The sequence below is a fragment of the Chlorocebus sabaeus genome, chromosome 7 (assembly GCF_047675955.1).
Source record: "Chlorocebus sabaeus isolate Y175 chromosome 7, mChlSab1.0.hap1, whole genome shotgun sequence".
NCBI lineage: Eukaryota > Metazoa > Chordata > Mammalia > Primates > Cercopithecidae > Chlorocebus > Chlorocebus sabaeus.
This window is the reverse complement of record NC_132910.1, coordinates 88,314,923-88,334,354: the sequence shown is the minus strand read 5'-3', so window position 1 is coordinate 88,334,354 and position 19,432 is coordinate 88,314,923. Positions and strand designations below refer to the sequence as shown.

Here is a 19,432-nt window from a genome sequence, read left to right as displayed (position 1 = left end):
TATGTTGTTTCAAAACATTTTTGGAAAAAATGTATTCTGACTAGAAATAGAAACCAATTATTTTCACTTACACATGAAGAAATTGAGATTCAGAGAGAGTAAATGATTTCCCCAAGGATTGTTTTTTACTTGTTTTTTTGTTGTTTATTTTCTTGTTTTTGTTTCATTTAATATATTGCTCAGGCTTGCTTTTTGCCTTTTAAACATTTAAAAAAATTATGTTCTCTGTTAATTAAATAAATCTTAGATGTTCCCTGAATAATTATGTAAGAATAACTTGGAAATCGATGTTAATTTCCGAAAACTATTCTATATCTCCAACTTCATTCTTCTTTAGTATATATATTATCTTATTAATTTCTGATTATTACCTACTGACATCAGTATTTTCCTCCTTTTGAATAGTAATCTCAAATCTCTTCTTACCATGCAGTCAATACTTAAAGATTTCATGGTTTGTACTCCCAATATATTTATATTTATATTTTTATACATTTGACGAAATAGTACTATACACACACTTTTATATATTATGGAGCATTCAGTCAACATTTCAAATGATAAAATAAACATTGAAAATGTATAAGAGGATTATTGTGTCCATCCCAACTATTTCTATATTTACAATTTGGCCTAGACACAAATAGTTCATTTAATAATATGTGAAACAGGACAAACAAACTGATAAGATGTGAAGATAATAAAGTGAACAAAGTGCATCTAATTTTGACCTTAACCTGACCATTGTTCTGCTGAAAGATGATGTATAGAACAATTTGAATATACGATTTTCTAATGATAGCATTCTAACTTTTTATTCTTTCACTACCTTCATCCTATTGTAATGACTCTTTATATACATCAATATTATCAATGATTCCAATTTTTTTCAACCATGCAATCTATTCTACCCCAACTCTCTGCTCTATTTCTATGTGAAATCCACTCCTTAATCAACTCCTGCATATCTGTCCTTTTCCTCTCACCATCCCTGATTGGCCAACTCTTACAACAAGCTCAATGTGGCTATGCTTTTCTCTTCTCTTCTTTTAATCCTAGGTTATAACTAGAGAGAAAGTTACAGAAAAATTTTACTCTGTGGTACTTCACCTGTATGGTCTTCACTTTCTGTTGAAACTTCAACATTTTTTTCAGCATTAATCCTTTTAATGTATATTTTATGCATTTAATCTCTGTAACTATATATTAAAGATTCACCACTTTCCTCAAACCCTATGTCTTTCTCTTTGACTCTTAATCACTTTTGTTGATAACTTTGCCGACTACTTTATTTGGTAAATGGAGGCCATGATGTATCAAATTTAATTTATCCATCTCTTTAGCCAATATTTATCATGCTCTTCGTTGTTTTGGGTATACAGCAGTGGAAAAGTGTTATCCTGGGCCTTTATATTTCATGAGGAAGATTGATGTGGCAGATTCAGTTGTTCCCTCACTAGCCTCTTTTCTCATAATTGGGTTTAACTGGAACATAGAATTTAACAGTGATTATGGATGCAGGGTGCTGTACCTGGTATTTTAAATTTTATTTCATCTCTACTTTCTGATATTTTACCTAATTAATCTATATTAGTTGTGTAATTTTTTTAGAGTCTGTATAAAACAGAAATCAATGACAAAGCTGTATGAAGCTTAATGAGTACCAAATATTATGCTAAACTATAAACATGGAATTTTTTTTTTAATCCTTGCCACATACTGAGAGTTTGGTAGGCAAGTCTGTCTAAATATAAAATGCGAAGGTGAGATTTAAAGTGTTAACCAATTGGATCAAGGTCAAATATCCATTAAAGAGATAGACCTGTGATGTAAATCTAGGCAAATCTATCCAAGGAGTGCATGCAATTCATCTTACAACAGGAATTTCTAAGTAGCACAGGCATTTCGAAAATATCAATGAATCCTTGGTTGCATCTACTAAAGAACTGATGTTTATCAACTGCTCCCAATTTCTGGCTTACAAAGATACTTAAAATTAAGAACTAAACCTGTGATGTGTCCTCAGAGGTTCCACAGGATGTGGTCAGTGTCTATCCTTACCACCTTCATATTGAACCACTATTTTTTTAGTCTCTGAAGCTCAAGCCTTATGGGCTGTTTGCTATGTTTGTGCAGTGAATACTACATAATCTCTTGTATGTCACATCTTTTGCATGTGATATTCTTCCTGTCTGTGAAGATCTTCACAACCACACATACCTACCCCACTTCAACTACTGTACAGCATTAAATCACTGTGATTGCAAATACAATAATGTTTTAGTTAATTTTTTATTGTGATAGAATTGTAGATACCTATGAATTTGTAACAAATAATATGGATATATCTAGTCAACCCTTCACTCAGCTCCCTCCAGTGTTAAAATTGTGAATGATTATAGCACTTTATAATAACCAAAAATTAGCATTGATATAATCTACTATTATTTAGCTTTTATGTTTTATTTGAATTAATTTATGTGTGTGTATTTACTCCTATACAATTTGATCATATTTGTAGGGTTGTGTGATTATCATCACAGCAAACATACAGAAAAATTCCATCATAAGGATCCTTTGTGAACCCTTTTATAGCTAAAGCCACCTTTCTTCCTCCTTCCTTCATAATTCCAGGTAACAACAAATTGTTCTCTATCTCTATGATATTGTCATTTTTTAAATAATTTTATATAAATGGAATTTGTGTAAACTCTTTAATTTTTTTCTCTTTTTTTCTTTCTTCGGTGACAGTCTTTTTACTTTTTAGGACAGTTTTACATATACAGGAAAACCATGAAAATGAATCAGAGAGTTCCAATATATTCAGTTTCCTGATAGTTAGCATCTTATATTAGTATGGCACAATTGCTGTAATGAATGAAAGAAATATTGATACATTAGCATTAAATTAGATGTTTTATTCATATTATCTTAGTATTTGCATAATTTTTTTTCTTTTCCAGGATCCCATCTAGAATACCATAATATATTATATTTAGTTGTCAAGTCTCCTTAGGTTTGTCTTGGCTATGATAGTCTCAAGATGTATTTGTTTTGATGGTCTTGAAGGTATCGTTGGATATTGTGAAGAATGTCTCTCAACTGGATTGTCTGATGTTTTCCCCACGATTAGACTGAGATTACCAGTTTTGGGGAGAAAGACCACAAAGGTAAAGCGTCATTTTTAGTTTTATCACATCTTGTCAAGAGATATGCTATGAATATGACACTGTTGCTATTTCTTTGATCTTCTAGCTGAGATAATGTTTGTCAGATTTTTCCACTATGAAGTTTTTTGTTTCCTTTTTGAAATTGTACTCTTCGGAAGGAAGCCACCATGAGTAGTCCATATCTAAGAAGTGTGGAGCTATGCTTTACCTCCTTGAAGGTGGAGTGCCTACATAAATTATTTGGAATTCTTCTGACCAAATGGTTTCCTTCTTCTCCTCCATTTATTCATTAATTTTGTCACTTTATATCAGCATAAATTTGTGAATACTTATTTTATATTTTTGTTATAATTCAATCCTATTTTATTTTGTTGCTCCAATTCTTCCAGCTTTGTCCCCTGGTGGCTCTTTGGTTAGCTCTTGTGTCACTTTCAAGTGAATGTGGAATTGTTTGTTTTTGTTGTTGAGGCGTCCTCATTTTCTGTCCAAACAAGATGCTCCAGGCTCACCTTATATATTTACTTCCTCAGTCCTAGAATTAGCCATTTATCTAAGGATTTTCCTCTTTTTGGAGAGTGGTGTTAGAAACTAAAATCTGGTTACTACATGTGCTCAGTACGTTACCTTATGAGGCTGGCTTTTTTTTTTTTTTTTTTTTTTTTAACTCACTTTGAATCCCTTGAGATTCATTCAAATTCCTGTGTGTTTCAATAGTTTGTTCCATTTTATTGTTGAGTAGTATTTCGTTGTATAGTTGTATCAGAGTTTAACCATTCACCTACTGAAGGACATCTGAAATGTCTCTATTTTTAGAATAGTACAAATAACATTTGAACTATGAACGTTTATGATTTCTGAGAGTACAATGACTGGGTCATATGGTTGAGACATGTTTAGCTTTATAAGAAACTGGAAAGACGTTTTCCAGAGTGGATGTATCATTTACCTTCCCGTCCCACCAGCAACCTATTATTGATCATGTTTCTCTGTATCCTTGCCAGCATTTGCTATCATTATTATTATTATTATTTTAATATATTTTATTAGATGTGCAATAATATTTTACTGTAGTTTTACAATAATGTTTGATGTACTGCATGGAAAGGAGGAAGGAAGGAAGGAAGGCAGGAAAGAAGGAAAGAAAGCAGGCAGACAGGCTTGTTACCAATTAAGGATGCTTCATTGATTGTTGTTTATTGAATTTAAAATGTTAAAAAATGACAAAAAACGTGCACCATAGAGTCAATAATAAGTAGCTAATATCTGTTCCTCCTTCATATATCAGATAATAGGCTACTTTCTCATAGTAGCTTTGCTTGATCCTACAGTCTTGATGAGATCATCTACTTACATATTGTAGTAACTCTCTGTTCATTTTCTCCATAGTACTAATAATACCATTAATTATATCCATGTGCATTTAATTGATTAGTTTCACTCTTCTCACTAGACTACACTCCATGAAAACAAAGACTTTACCTACTTTAATTACTACACTATCTCCAATGCCTACTGCAAGTTCTGACATATAGGAGCTCAATACATATTGTTAAATATATAGATGTATTCTTAATTAATTAATACATGTTTGAAATGATGTAAGTTAATCTTCTTAAAGTTCTATTTACTTATTTATAAACAGAAAATTGATTTAGATCAATTATAAGACTTCAGACTTTCAGTTATAGGGACTTGCTAAGTGATAAATATTTTTTCCCTTTATAAATTGCCTTATCCCCATCCCCAACATGGACAAATGCATCAAATCATGTTTGTATCTTCCAGGAAGCTTCAGTTTCTAGGTATCTTGTGGGAGGAGGTCATGGTTCCTGCTGTTTTTATATTTATTTAGAAATTAATCTTAGACACATAAAAAAGACAATACCCTAGTACCTAATAAATATTTGGTTGATTGGGATAATATTACAAAAAAAATCATATCAATACAGAGTGATTTTAAATTTTAATAGTTAGTGAACTATAGTTGTAAGATATTTCAGAATTACTCAACTACTGAGATTAATACAGATTAATTTCAATGTATTTATTGAAAACATTTTCATGACACAAATTATTCACCAAATTTATTACTAGATGAATAAAAACTAAATTATGTGCTATGGGCTAGGATAGCCAATCCAGTAAAATCCAAAGTGTTTATCTCCCCACTAAAACAGGAAGTAATAAATACTATTCAGTATCAATCAATAAATAGCAACTATGTATGTTTTGATGGGAAAGGAAGCTAAAATCACTGTCAAAGGGCATGGTTGGTGATGAGGTCATTTTTAGTTAAGTGTAGAATATTCTCCAAATAAATCGTATTATGTCTAAGCAATTTTCAGTCCTTTTTTGCCATAGCATAGCCTTATATAAAGATTGATAAAGCATAATTTAATCTTTATATATGGAAAAATTTGAGAAAAATAGATAACTTATCAGTGCATATAAGCAATCTAAATTATCTAGTTAGATAATTCAGGCCAAATTGCCTCATGTTTAAACAAACAGCAACTTAGATGCTCTGTTCCTTCCTCTCAATTTTGTCCTAAGAAGTGCTGATAGAGTCTGCTATCCCTTGAAGTTTGATTTCTCCTCCTTATTTTTAGCCATACACATAGAAAGCTACTTATCTATAATCTATATCCCTAGCTTATCTTTGCAGAGCTACATTGATTCCAGCAGGATGCTAGCAGAAGTTATACAGAGCTTCCAAGTCACAGTCTTAAAGAAGGTTGAGTATCTTCAGTTCCACTGACTAGGAAAAAAAATGGTTAATACCTCATTTAAAAAATGAGAGTTAAATAAGATAATTCATGTAAAACATAATAATATTAGATATTATTAATTACATTATTATCAATTATATATTAGTTATTGATTTTTGTTCTTATAAAATACTGTAAAATAAAAATTATAAATTGGCAACTCCAAGGAAAATGTTATTAGAATGAGGCCAGAATTCTATATCCAGTATTAAGTGCATTCTTGAATTTCACTCTGAATCTCCTGAAGCCAAAACAAAATAAGAAAATTTATCTACTTACACAATCTACTGTGTCCATGAGGAAGTATTGTGTCTGAAGGAGAAATAAGAATTCTAAATACTGATATATTAAAGTAATTTCTTTCGTGACCTTTTAATAGATGAACAGGAAGCTCTGTACCTACTTCTGTACCTCTATCAATATAATTTGAGGTGAAATTTCAAAGCTTAATGAGGTAAATGCAGTTCTGTAGGAGTCAAGGACAATATACAGGCAGAATGGCAGCATGTGTAAAGATAGAAACTGACTTATAAATCTGGATTTGATCTTACCTGTAAATTTTTAGGCAAATTACTTATCTTAAACAAACATAGACCCTTGGACAGCCTAGGAGACTAATAATACAAATTCATTCAATCTCAAAGAAAAATTTTAAATGCACTGAGATTATTTTTATTAGCTATTTATATCATGTTAGTAGTAAAGATTTTTGAAGAGTCACAGGAATAAATTTATTTTCAGAATAGCAAGGCACATTTCTTATGGCCAGAAGAATTTTCTGCAGAAATAATCAGTCCTCACAGGGAACCGGGGACTTGTAGTAAAGCCTGAAACTTCATGTGGGAAGATGTTGTATTGTTCCCAATTTATATGGTTGTTTTGGTAGCTTCCATGTAAGAAAATTATATCACTTATATTTCTCTGTGGACATCTTTCCATCAATCTTTCCATCTTTCTCAAAGGTTGGGGTCAGAATATGGACTAGCACAAAGACTTAAAACCTAAATATTAGATTGATTTGGGGGAATTAAGAACAACACGACAACAAAACTTGGAAAAGGAAATGATACTAGAATGCTAGGAATTTACTCAGGCTGTTTAAGCAAAGATCTTGTAAATATTTACTAGTGAGGATGGATTTTCAATAGAATATGACTATTATTTCTATTTGGGATAGCTTAGCAGACTGCATTTTAAAAATATACAGTTCGAAATGGTGAAGTGGATATTTCCCTATTCGATTCTGGAATTCCATTAGTTTTAACAAAAGAAGTAGAGATGCCTGAGTTTCCAACAGGCTGAAAGCAATAAGCACTCAATAAGGAATCTAGTGGATAAGCAAAACAGGAGCTAAAAGTGTAGATCCTTGTTTTCAGACATAAGTACATGAGGTGTTAGTGTTAGAAATGTTAATGGGTCAGAAGACTGATTCAACCCCATTCTCTCTGAAGTGGAAGTTTGTGATACCTAAAATTTACAAGGGCTGAGGATTTCTTTGACCCAAACAGGCAGACTGAAGACTAGTGAAACACACACACACATGCACACACACACGTGTGTGTATATATATATTTCTTTTTAAAATTTGTTTTCAGAGTACAGAATTTTAGAATGGATTTCACACTTGGACAATATTCCTTGTGAGTATAGAGACAGAAGAATTTAGGTGACACATAGAATTTTCAGTGCTAACATGTTGTATAATAAGACTTTTTGCCAAAATGTCTCTGAATAATGTGAATGATCCCTGGCCAGTGAGAGAGATTCTGTGGGTAAATGTTTGGCTAACATGTCAAAGCAGTTTGACTATTACCAGAGTTATCCCTGATTCCAGAGTATGCTAAATTGGTTCAAAGATATGAAGATCAAAGGGTTAACTAACTTTTCTCCTTCAGGCATGGTTGTGTTTAAGGGAAGATATTTTGCTGCAGTGGAGCCAAAAGAGATAAGTGGAGAAAGCTGGAAATATGCCCAGCTTCTCTAATCCTAAGATCTTTGGGAAAATAACTATTTTATTTTCTTATTCCCTTGAGGTGTTTTACTAATCATGGATCTTACTAAGCTTTCTTAGGAAGGGCAAGCATCTGACAAGGAGTAGAATGTTTGTTTCCAACAATTGTCCTTGCTCCCACTACTTTTTAAAAATGTCCTTAGTAAAAAGTGTATATGAGGTAAGATTATATTGAAAAAAAAATGAATATAAGAAAAAATTATTATATTAGAGAGAAACTTATTCTGTATAGTTATCAAAATAACAAGCTGTTAGGAACTCTGACATCAGGATTGTTGTCCATAAGCAGCAAGAGGAACCTAGAGTTAAAACAACAACAACAACAAAATAAAACGAACACACTTAAAAAAACACAGTGGCAGACTCCAGAGGGCAAATTGAAACAGATTTATCAATTTAAAATATATCTTAAAGCTTCAAAATGAATATAGCATTGTATTGATTCATAGACAGGACATAGAGAAGTTGAGCAAAAAGTTCACATATAAACCCAAATAGACATAAGAATGTAATATATAATAAATATGGTCCCTCAAATTATAATAAAGGTGTACTGTTAAAAAAATACTAATGGAAAAACTGAATCATTCAGATAAATGTGAAGTTTGAATGTCTCTTTACATATACTCATCAGGATATATTGATATATATCAGGATATATATCAATATTTCAATATTAAAAACATAAATTTTCTAGAAGAGATAGAGTTCAATGTAAACAAATGAAATAATAAATGTAGTAGACAGAAATATGTTTAATTTCCTTACATATAGAGAATATGTATAAATTCATTTATAAACTTGGATTGGAGAAAGTTTTTCGAATTATGATTTGATATTTGGAATCCATAAAGAAAAATATTGATAAATTTTCTTATACAAAAGTCAAAATGTCAACAGATGTTAAAGTTTTCTTATACAGATGTCAACTTCTGGGTAAAAAATATAGAAAAAAAAGCCCATTATAAGCAAAATCAGGAAGCAATTGACAAATTAGGAAAAATGTATTTTCAACTCATCTACCTAAATTAGAAGTGCTAATCTTCCTAATTATATATTGCTTTGTGTTTGCTAAAATTCATGTGTTGGAAACTTAATCCCCAATGCAACAGTTTTAGAAGGTGGGGCCTGTTTGGGGGTGTTTAGGTCATGAGAGCTCTGTCATCATGAATGAATTAACACCTTTATACAAGGGCTTGGTAGAGAGAGTTTTCCTCTTTTTGCCTTTCACCTTCTGCTATGTGAGAACACAGTATTTTCTCCTCTGAAGTGCACAGTTTAAAGGGCACCATCTTGAAAGCCAAGAGCAGCTCTTGTAAGACACCAGATTTGATGGAACCTAGATATTGGGAGTTCCAGCCTCCAGAACGTGGAGAAAATAAATTTCTGTTCTTCATAAGTTACCCAGTCTTAGGTATTTTGTTATGGCAGCACAAATTGACTGAGACAGAAATTGATACTAGAAGAGTGGTATGTGGCTATAAAAATCCCTAAAACTGTGGAACCAGCTTTGAACCTTAGTACTCGGTAAAGGTTAGAGTATTTTTTTAACTAATAAATAATAATTGTGTGTTTATGGGGTACAAGACAGTGTTTCAGTACATACATATATATAATGATCAAATCAGGCTAATTAGCATATCCATCACTTCAAATATATATCTTTTTTTGGAGTGAGAATAAAATCTTCCTTTTTAGCTGTTTTTACAAATATAATACGTTATTATTAACTATAGTCAACATACTGTGCAGTAGATCCCCAAAACCTATTCCTCCTGTCTAACTAAATCTTTATACCTTTTGACCAACATCTCCCCTTTCCCTGTCCACATTCCTCACCTCTAAATCACCATTTACTCTCTAATTCCACAAATATGACAATTTTAGACTTCATATATAAGTGTTATCATATGGTATTTGTTTTTCTGTACCTGGCTTATTCTACTTAGTATAATGTTCTCTGGGTTCATTTATGTTGTTGCAAACAACAGAATTTTCTGTTTTTAAGGATAATATTTCATTGTGGATATATAACACATTTTAAAAAATCCATTCATTCTTTGATGGACACTTTGTTTATTTTCATATCTTGGCTCCTGTGAATAGTGTTGCAATGAACATCAAAGTGTAGACATCCTTTCAAGATACTGACTTCAATTTCTTTGGGTATATACCTAGAAGTAGGATTGCTGGATCATATGTTAATTCTATTTTTAGCTTTTTAAGGAACCTCTGTACTGCTTTCCAAATTGGCTGTACTAATTTATAATATTCCCAGGAGTGTACAAGGGTTTCGTGTTCTCCACATCTCATCAACACTTATTATCTTTTGTCTTTTTAATAATAGCTCTGCTAATAGGTGTGAGGTAATATCTCAGTGTGGTTTTAATTTACATCTCTCTGGTGATTAGAGATGTTGATGATTTAAAAATATATGTGTTGGCAATTTGTATGTCTTTTTTGAGAAATATCTATTCAGTCCTTTGCTCATTTTGTAAATACGGTTATTTTGTAGTATGAGTTCCTTGAATATTTTAGATATTTGTCTCTTACCTGATGTATGATTCCCAAATATTTTTTCAATCTATGACTTGTCTCCTCACTTCATTAATCTTTTTTTAATATGCAGAAGTTTTTCAGTTTGATGCAATCCCATTTGTCTATTTTTGATTTTATTGCTTGTGCTTTTGGTGTCTTATCCAATAAGGCACAATCTCATGGAGATTTTCCTCTATGTCTTCTTCTATTAGTTTTACAGTTTCAGGTTTTACATTTAAGTATTTGATTAATTTCTGGTTGATTTTTGTACATAGTGTAAGATAAAGGTCAACTTTTATTCTTCTGCATGTGGATATCCAGTTTTCCCATCACCGTTTATTGAAGAGACTATTCTTTCTGAATTGAGTGTTCATGCACCATTCTCAAAATTCAATTGACCATAGATGTGTGGTTTATTTCTGGACTCTTTATCCTATTCCATGGGTTGAGGTGTATCTTTTTATGCCAGTAGCATGCGGTTTTGATTACCATACCTTTGTAATATACTTTGAAATCTGTTTGTGTGTTGTCTCCAGCTTTGTTCTTTTTCAATCTTTGGTCAGGATTGTTATGGCTATTCAGGATGTTTTGTGGTTTCATAAAAATTATAGTTTTTTTTTCTATTTTTGTGAAAAATGACACTGGAATTTTGATAGGGATTGCATTAAATCTATAGACCATGCTGTGTGATATGGACATTTTAATAATGTTAGTTGTTCCAATCCATTAACATGGAATATTTTTTCATTAATTTATATTATCTTTAATTTCTTTCATCAATGTTTTATCATTGTAGTATAGATACCTTTCACTTCCTTGGTTAAATTTATTCCTGAGTATTTTTTTTTTGATGCTATTATAAATGAGACTGTTTGCAGATGCTGTAACAGTTTTAAAGTGAATGCTCGAATATACCAGAGGGCACAAGCAGTGAGCCTTGGCAGCATCCACATGGTGCAAATTCTGCAGGCACAGGATAAAGAAGTTCTGGAGGCCTGGCCTTCTTCCCCTAGATTTCAAAGGATGTCTCCAAAAGCCTCCCAGGGAGAGAGAACTTCTGCAAGAGCAGAACCACCACAGACAGTCCCTGGTAAGGCAAGGTTGTATAGTAACCATGGGGGATGGGCTGCTTCAAGAGCCCATAACTGTAGAACCACAGCATGTAACACCAGCTTGGGAGGGCCACAATCTCCTAATTGTAACCTGTGAGAGTAGCATGATCAATACCCATCAAAGCTGTAGGAGTAAGGCGCACCAGGAGCATTGAGGGCTCACCCCTCACTTCAGTGCCTGTGGACAGTAGGACATGGAGTAAAAGATTACTTTGAAGCCTTAAGATTTAATGTTGTCCCTGTTGGGTTCTCAACTTACTTGGTACTTGTTGTCCCTTTATTCGTTTTTATTTCCCCTTTTTGGAATGACAATGTCTGATCTCTATCTGCCCTACGGTTATATTGTGGAAGCACATAACTTGTTTGATTTCACAAGATTACAGTGGGAGAATTTGTTTCAGGATGAATTGTACCTAAAGTTTCACCTATAGGTTGTTTAGGTAAGACTCAAGTCTTAGACTTTACAGTTGGTGCTGGAATGAGTGAAGACTTTTTGGTACTATTGGGATGGAATGTATGTATTTTGTTTGTGAGAAGGATGTGAAGTTTGGGGCCAGAAGCAGAATGCTATGGCCTAAATATGTCCCCCAAATTTTATATATTGGAAACTAAATCCCTGATGTACTAATGTTGAAAGGTGAGGCCTTTTGGGAAGTGTTTATGTCATGAGAGCCCTTCCATTGTGAATGAATTAATGCCATTATAAAAGGGCTTGACAGAGAAGTTCACCCCTTTCTGTTCTCTATCTTCTGTCATGGAAGGACACAACATTCCTGCCCTCTCACAAACACAGCATGCAAAGCATCATTTTGGAAGGAGAGAGCAGTCCTTTCCAGACACTGAATATGTTGGCACCTTAATCTTAGACTTCCATACTTCCAGAAATGTGAGAAAATAAATTTCTGTTTTATGTAAATTATTCAGTCTCAGGTGTTTTGTTATAGAAGCATAAATGGACTAAGACATGCAAATACTTCAAAGATACATAAACCATGAGATATTGAAGAGATAAATCACAGAAAAATAAATTTAAATGTTTTCTTAAAATAATTTTTGAGAGTCTTCAAACTCACTCATGAGACATGCAAATTAGAAATAAAGCAAGATTTATTTTTATTTCTATGATTAACAAGAATGCAAAATGATGAGAAAATATTCTCTTTCCCAAACTAAGGAGAAACAGGTTATTTCATACATAGGTGGTGGGAGAAAAAAATGGTTTACTTCTAATAAAACTAGTTTTAGCAATATATCAAAATAAATACTTCTAGCCTAGGAACAACAAATCTCACTGGGAATTTATCTTACATATGTTTCTGCATAAATTGGATAAATTATTGTATAAAGTAATTCACTGAAATATTATCTGTAACACCAAGAGAGTGGAAACAACCCAAGTATTTATTAATAAGGGGCTAGTAAAATAAACTATAATACCATTATCACAAAGCAGAAAAAGATAATAAGTTAACTTTCTATATTCTAATACTAAAGAGCTCAAGACACATATGATGAAAAAGCCAATCTTCAGAATATTGTATAGAGCAAGTTTTCTTTTTTGGAAGAAAGAGGAAAAAAATTATATATAATTACATTTGCATAAAGCCACCTTGGGGTGATGCATCCAAAAGTAATGACAGTGGTTACCTCAAATGCATTGAGGTGGGCTAAATTAGGCTGACAGTGATGGGTAAGCCTTCAACATCTTGTTTACAATTGTATGTCTCTTGGATTTTGAATGTATTGTATATCCTAAATGAATGCAAATGTAAAATAAAGATATAAAAATTCAAAAGGTAGTTAGTCAAAATATTATATTCATAGCATTTTTGTTGCCAAAATAGTCCCAAACCCCTTTTTTTTTAACAAGACGAAAGAACATACTGAGGCATAATGACTTGGTCAAGTTCATAAAAATAGATTTTCAGAAAAAAACAAATTACACCTGCAGTAATGTACATTGTTAACATCTGATTAATGTTCTGGTGAGTCTTTCTAAGACACATACTCAAGTTCAGTCTAAACAATGGAGGCTGCACATTGTCAGGGAAATATGTACATCCAGGTTCAGAGTCAAAATGGAAGTGCATTTGCCTTCTTGCTCAAATTATCATGTTATAAATAAATGTGATAGATCAAGATAAACCCATAAAGTTGATCTAAAGGACAAACTAACGAAAGTAAAGCAGGCATGCAATATGTGGAAATGTTCCTCATAAATATCTATGGTACCTCTGTGAATAGAAACAAAATTGTATACTCTTAGTTGTGCTTATTGAGATAGGAAACAGATATGAGTAATTTGCTTGTAAAGTGAGATTGTGCTATCTTAAATGCAGCAGAAATGTTACAATTGAACATTATCAGTAAAGTGAATAAAAAAGTTTCCCTTTCATCAAATCTTCTAGGAGTTGAATTTTTTAAAAAAGTAATGTTAAGTTTACATTATAAAATATTATCTATTGACTTTCACAAAGTTTTTAAATTATTAGCTTATATTTTTCCAAGTTATTATATTGAAAATCTCTTAATAGTGTGTTTTCATGGTCTCTGAATGTCATAAAGAGTTGTGATTTTTTCATGTTTCTATAATATGTATTTCACTGTCATCATAATTGCAAGTTTTTAATCTTAAACTAAAATTCTGTTCATTATGCTTCAATGAATCAAGGAACAACATGAGTGAACAGACACAAAATATTATTTTTCTGTTTTTAATCTTCATCTTAAAATATAATTTCTATGAAACAGCAGAGTTTACAAGGGATTAAATTAATATGGAAAGCTTTAAATCAGGACCTATTATCTATATCCATAGTGTATAGGAGTATAAGAGTTTAGAATTAATCCTGAATTTTTGTTTCTCTTTTCCATTACTCTCCTATGGTATGTAATGCAATATTTGTTTTTGTCTTGTTTTGTTTTGTTTTGTTGCTGAAAAGGGCATTAAAAACCCCCACTGGGAGATGAAAAATAAAACAGCAGTTTTCCAAAATGTGGATCTAGGAAAATTAGTTTGTTTCATATTTTTTTTACACCATGCTCTGGGGTGTTTTAATCACCTCTTATTTATCCTGCCGGTGAGGAAGATATCATCTCCTTTACCTAATACGAAAAAACAAAAACAAAAACAAAACACCAAATATATGATGACCAATATTGCACAAATGTAATCAAACAAGTTTATTGTTAAAACATACCCATAGCTCAGAGTAGTACCAGGCATGACACAAGGCCATGCAGAGGGTGCACGAGGGACAAAGCGGAACAAGCAAGGGCTGTGAGAGGCAGGCTTCGTAGTAATGAGAGGGTAAGGTACCTGGGAAAGACATGAGCTTGTTCTTATAACTTGTTTGAGGTGGCAAGCATAAAAATCCTGTTAGGTTGAGAACCAGATGGGGAGTAGCTGCCTCACCTGATCCAACTAGCTGGGTCAGAGTATGTCTGTTGAGAGCAAGGAGACTCACCTTTAGGCCTTTTGTGCCCCACAAGGCTCAAAATGTGAAAGCAGCAGCATGTGAAACTGTAGGTTTATAATACTTAAGATTGTAGTCTAAAGTATTACACTAGTCCTCCCTTATCCATTGCTTCACTTTCTGTTATTTCAGTTACCCACAGTCAACCAGGGTCCAAAAATATTACATGGAAAATTCCAGAAATAATTCATAAGCTTTAAATAGTGTGCCATTATGAGTAATATGATAAAATCTCACACGAGCTCACTCGGTTCCACCCATAACATGAATCATCGCTTTGTCCAGTGTATCCAAGCTGCACACACTACCCACTTAGTATCCCTCTGGGATATGATATTAACTGTTGAAGCATCACAGTGTTTTTGTACAATTAACTCTTTTTTAAATTATGGCCCCAAAGTGCAAGACTAGTGATGCTGGCATATTGTTACAAATGTTCTACTTTATTTTTAGTCATTGTTAATCTTTTACTGTGTCTAATGTAGAAATTAAACTTTATCATAAGTATCAATATATAGGAAAACACATAGTATATATAAGGTTTGGCACTAGCACAGTATTAGGCATCTACCAAGAGTCTTGGAACGAAGATCCTTCCATTTCCCCTGTAATTAGTCAGGGTTCTCTAAAGGGACAGAACTAATAGGATAGATGTATGTATAAATGGGGGTTTATTAGGAGAAATGACTCACACAATGACAAAGTGAAGTCCCACAACAGGCCTTGTGCAAGCTGGGGAGCCAGGAAGCCAGTCCAAGTCCCAAAACCTCAAAAGAAGGGAAGCTGATAGTGTAGCCTTCAGTCCATGACTGAAGCCTGAGAGCCCCTGGCAAATCATTGCTTTAAGTCCAAGAGTCCAAAAGCTGAAGAACTTGGAGTCTGATGTTCGAGAGCAGGAAGCATCCAGCATGGGAGAAAGATAGAGGCCAGAAGATTCAGCCAGCCTAGTCCTGCCAGGTTCCTCTGCCTGCTTTTCTCCTAACTATGCTGGCAGCTGATTAGATGGTGCCCACCCAGATTGAGGGTGTGTCTGCCTCTCCCAGTCCACAAACTCAAATGTTATTCTCCTTTGGCAACACCCTCACAAACACACCCAGAAACAATACTTTGCAGCCTTCAATTGGATCAAGTTGATACTCAGTATTAACCATCACACCCCCTATAATGGGGGACTATTGTTTACTTCTCATGAGAGAAGTTTCATATTTGCTTTTTGTTTGCTTTTGTTCTTCCTTAGACTAAATTTTCTTGTCTCCCTGAAAGCTCATGAGATACATCATTCTTTTATGTGAAATGTTCAATATTGCACAATTAAAATTTTATATAGCACCCCAACAACTAAAATAGCTAAAAGGATGGACTGCGTATTGAACAACAACAAAAAGATTATATTGCTATGTAAAAATGTTAAGGCATATTTATAATTTTATAGAGCAGTCTATTGTGATGATTTTAGTATCCATAAAATATAAAGAGGTAATAGGCCATGTGTTAAAATGAAAAGATAACACAGAAACTAGTGTAGGAAACCCGAGTTCTAATCTTGGTTCTTTTGGAAGTAATTTAATAGTTCCAGTCATCCGTTTCTCCAGTAAAAAATAGTAATACTGAAACAAGATGAATTTTTCTTCCTTTCTCCAAGATTATTTTAATCTAAGTTTACATATTTTAAAAATATTTAGACAGTATCTGTGTATATTTTATTTTTATTTGATAAAAAATATGGTCCAAGGATGATGAAACAGACTGCTATCAAAAGATAATTGTGTTCGCCTATAATCCCAGCACTTTGGGAGGCCGAGGCAGGTGGATCACCTGAGGTCAGGAGTTCGAGACCAGCTTGGATAACATGGTGAAACCCCATCTCTACTAAAAATACAAAAATTAGCCAGGCGTGGTGGCATGAGCCTGTAATCTCAGCTACTCCAGAGGCTGAGGCAGGAGAATCGCTTGAACCCAGGAGATGGAGGTTGCAGTGAGTGGAGATCGTGCCATTGCACTCCAGCCTAGGTGACAGAGTGAGACTCCATCTCGAAAAAAAAAAAAAAACAAAAAAAAAGAAAAAAAAAAAGATAATGGTGTCTATCACCTAATACAAAAAGACACAGAGGTTAAGAGCAAATGCCTCCAGTAAAACATTTTACTGATGTTCACCTTGTTGATTATGCACTGACTCATTAATTTATATTGTAGCATTATTGCAGCCACAATAATAATTAATATATGGTATTTACAAAGACATCAACATTAAAAACAGCTATAATTATATAATAGTCATGTTAAAAGTTGTTCAGATAAATTGTAGCCACTATTGTTTAAGAGAATTTGGGCCATTATGAGAAGATATTTTGAAGAAAAACATCTGCTTTCCATTGCAGAGATTATATTTATTCTTTTAGAATGTATTGAATGCAAGATTGGGTGAAAATGAGTTAACAACAACAACAAAAATGAAGGGGAAGTAGTTGCCCTATTTTCTTTTCCCTTAATCCTTCTGGGAAATACAAACACAAAGAGAAAGATCTAGCTTTGGTAGAAAGGACAAGTGAATAAAAATGAAACTCAAAACTACTGCAGACGAAAGAGTAGAGTGTATGAACATTCCTTTTCCTATGTAGGTTTGGGGAGATTATTATTTTGTTGTTGTAGAGTGTGAGGTGTGTGATACAGTTGTGTTGTTAGTGGGTTCTTGAGGCATTATTTGTTATTCTCAGTTCTTCATTTTTTCCTCTCTCACCTGTTGAAAATGTTTGTAGGCGATTTTGTGTTTTGAAATGGTAGAAGAAAGTAAGTGGGGCTGATGGTAGAAGAAGAAAAGTTTAGAATTGGTCTGAAGTTTAGTTGTGAGTAATGAGAAGAGTAATGAAATAATAAAAGTAATGAAAAGGGGCTTTTTATCTTTTTCTAAATTGTCCAACCACTTTTATTGGAGTAGGACAAATAGGAATAAAGTGGCAGAACTTTTCTGTCCAGGAATGTCATGGATTTGTCTGAAGCTTCCCTTTTATTCATCTTCCTGGAGGCCACTCCTGTGGCTAGACAAGGTAGGTTTGGAATCCAGAACCTTGCCAACAGTATATCCAAACTAAACTGTGAAGTAAATATGTTTTATAAAATCAGCTGCAACTGAGCTTTCATATTGACAGCATCATCAAATGTTTTATATAATTTAAGTCTATTTATGGACTATTGAATGAAATTGATTTTTTAAAGTTTTTGTCCTTTTTCAACTTTGAGAAACCTTCTCAGAGGAGTCTTCTATATGTTCTTTATTTTAGTACATTATTTTGCTATTGATTGATTGTTAGAATCACGATACACACATACACACACACACACACACGCACATTTCACTAGCAGTAAGCAATTTGAAATTAGTGATCAGGTTATTCATCTATGTTATCCCGGTGTGGAGTAGAATGATGAAACATAAAAAGCAAACAATGGTCAGTTTTGTTCTTAATCCCTCTTTTGATTGACTCTCGTAGCACCCATATCTTTATTATCCACTTGTCAAAATGTTACCAATCCTTAAATTCTTATCTCAAATACAGTCTTCTGTAAAGTATTCATTTTTACTTTGCATCTCAATCAAAACATTATTTTCCCTCTGCAACCAATAGCATTTTATGTTTCTTGTACTGCTTATCTTGTTGTTTCTAGAATTAAAATTGTGTGTGTATGCTTTATCACTAGCAATAAATCCAGATAATTTATTCCCTTAGAATATTTGCTGAATGCTTACTAGGGACCTGTTTTAGGTTATTTAAATACATTCTTGAACAAAATGAACACAATATTTTACTTTGTGGAGTTTATATTCTAATTGATATAGACAAGCAAAAGTAAAACAGTGTGAGAAAAATGGCAGTGACGGGGGTTGAGGTTGCAGAGTAAAATACAATGACCTGGATAGGATACGTTGAGAAAGTAAAGACTCGATGATTAGAGTTAGCTTTATGGATTTCTGGGGTTGGGGAAATTAGAAAGTGTGTTCCAGGCAGAGGAGACAGCCAGTGCAATGAATGCCCTAATCTCAAAGCAGGATTAAGGCAAGCAAATCAGAGCAATGGGATGGAGGCCAGTGTAACTGGAGGCGGTCTTGTTTGGAAGATTGGAGTGTGGTAAGAGATGACTTCAGAATGATAATGAGGGGCTAGATCATAAGAGGCTTTATAAACCCTTTAAATAATTTTACATTTTCCTCTGGGTAAAAGAAGAAGACATTGCAGGATTTTTAGCAGAAGAGTGACATGATTTGACTTGTCTTAAAGGGATCTCAATGTAATTGTATTGAGAATAGTTGAGAATAGGCATTAGCAGTGCCAGTGATAGAAGCAGGGATTCTAGCTATCCA

The 19,432-nt window shown here is 33.2% G+C and overlaps 1 long non-coding RNA gene across 1 annotated transcript in view; it reads left to right on the top strand.

Annotated features, from left to right (window-relative positions):
• The first annotated feature begins 2,525 nt into the window (after positions 1-2,525).
• LOC103236266 (uncharacterized) overlaps positions 2,526-19,432 on the top strand; it is a 31,840-nt gene continuing 14,933 nt past the window's right edge. The window contains exons 1-2 of the long non-coding RNA XR_005236978.2: positions 2,526-2,634; positions 3,070-3,170. This is a non-coding gene — a long non-coding RNA (uncharacterized lncRNA). The remainder of the gene's footprint in view (positions 2,635-3,069; positions 3,171-19,432) is intronic.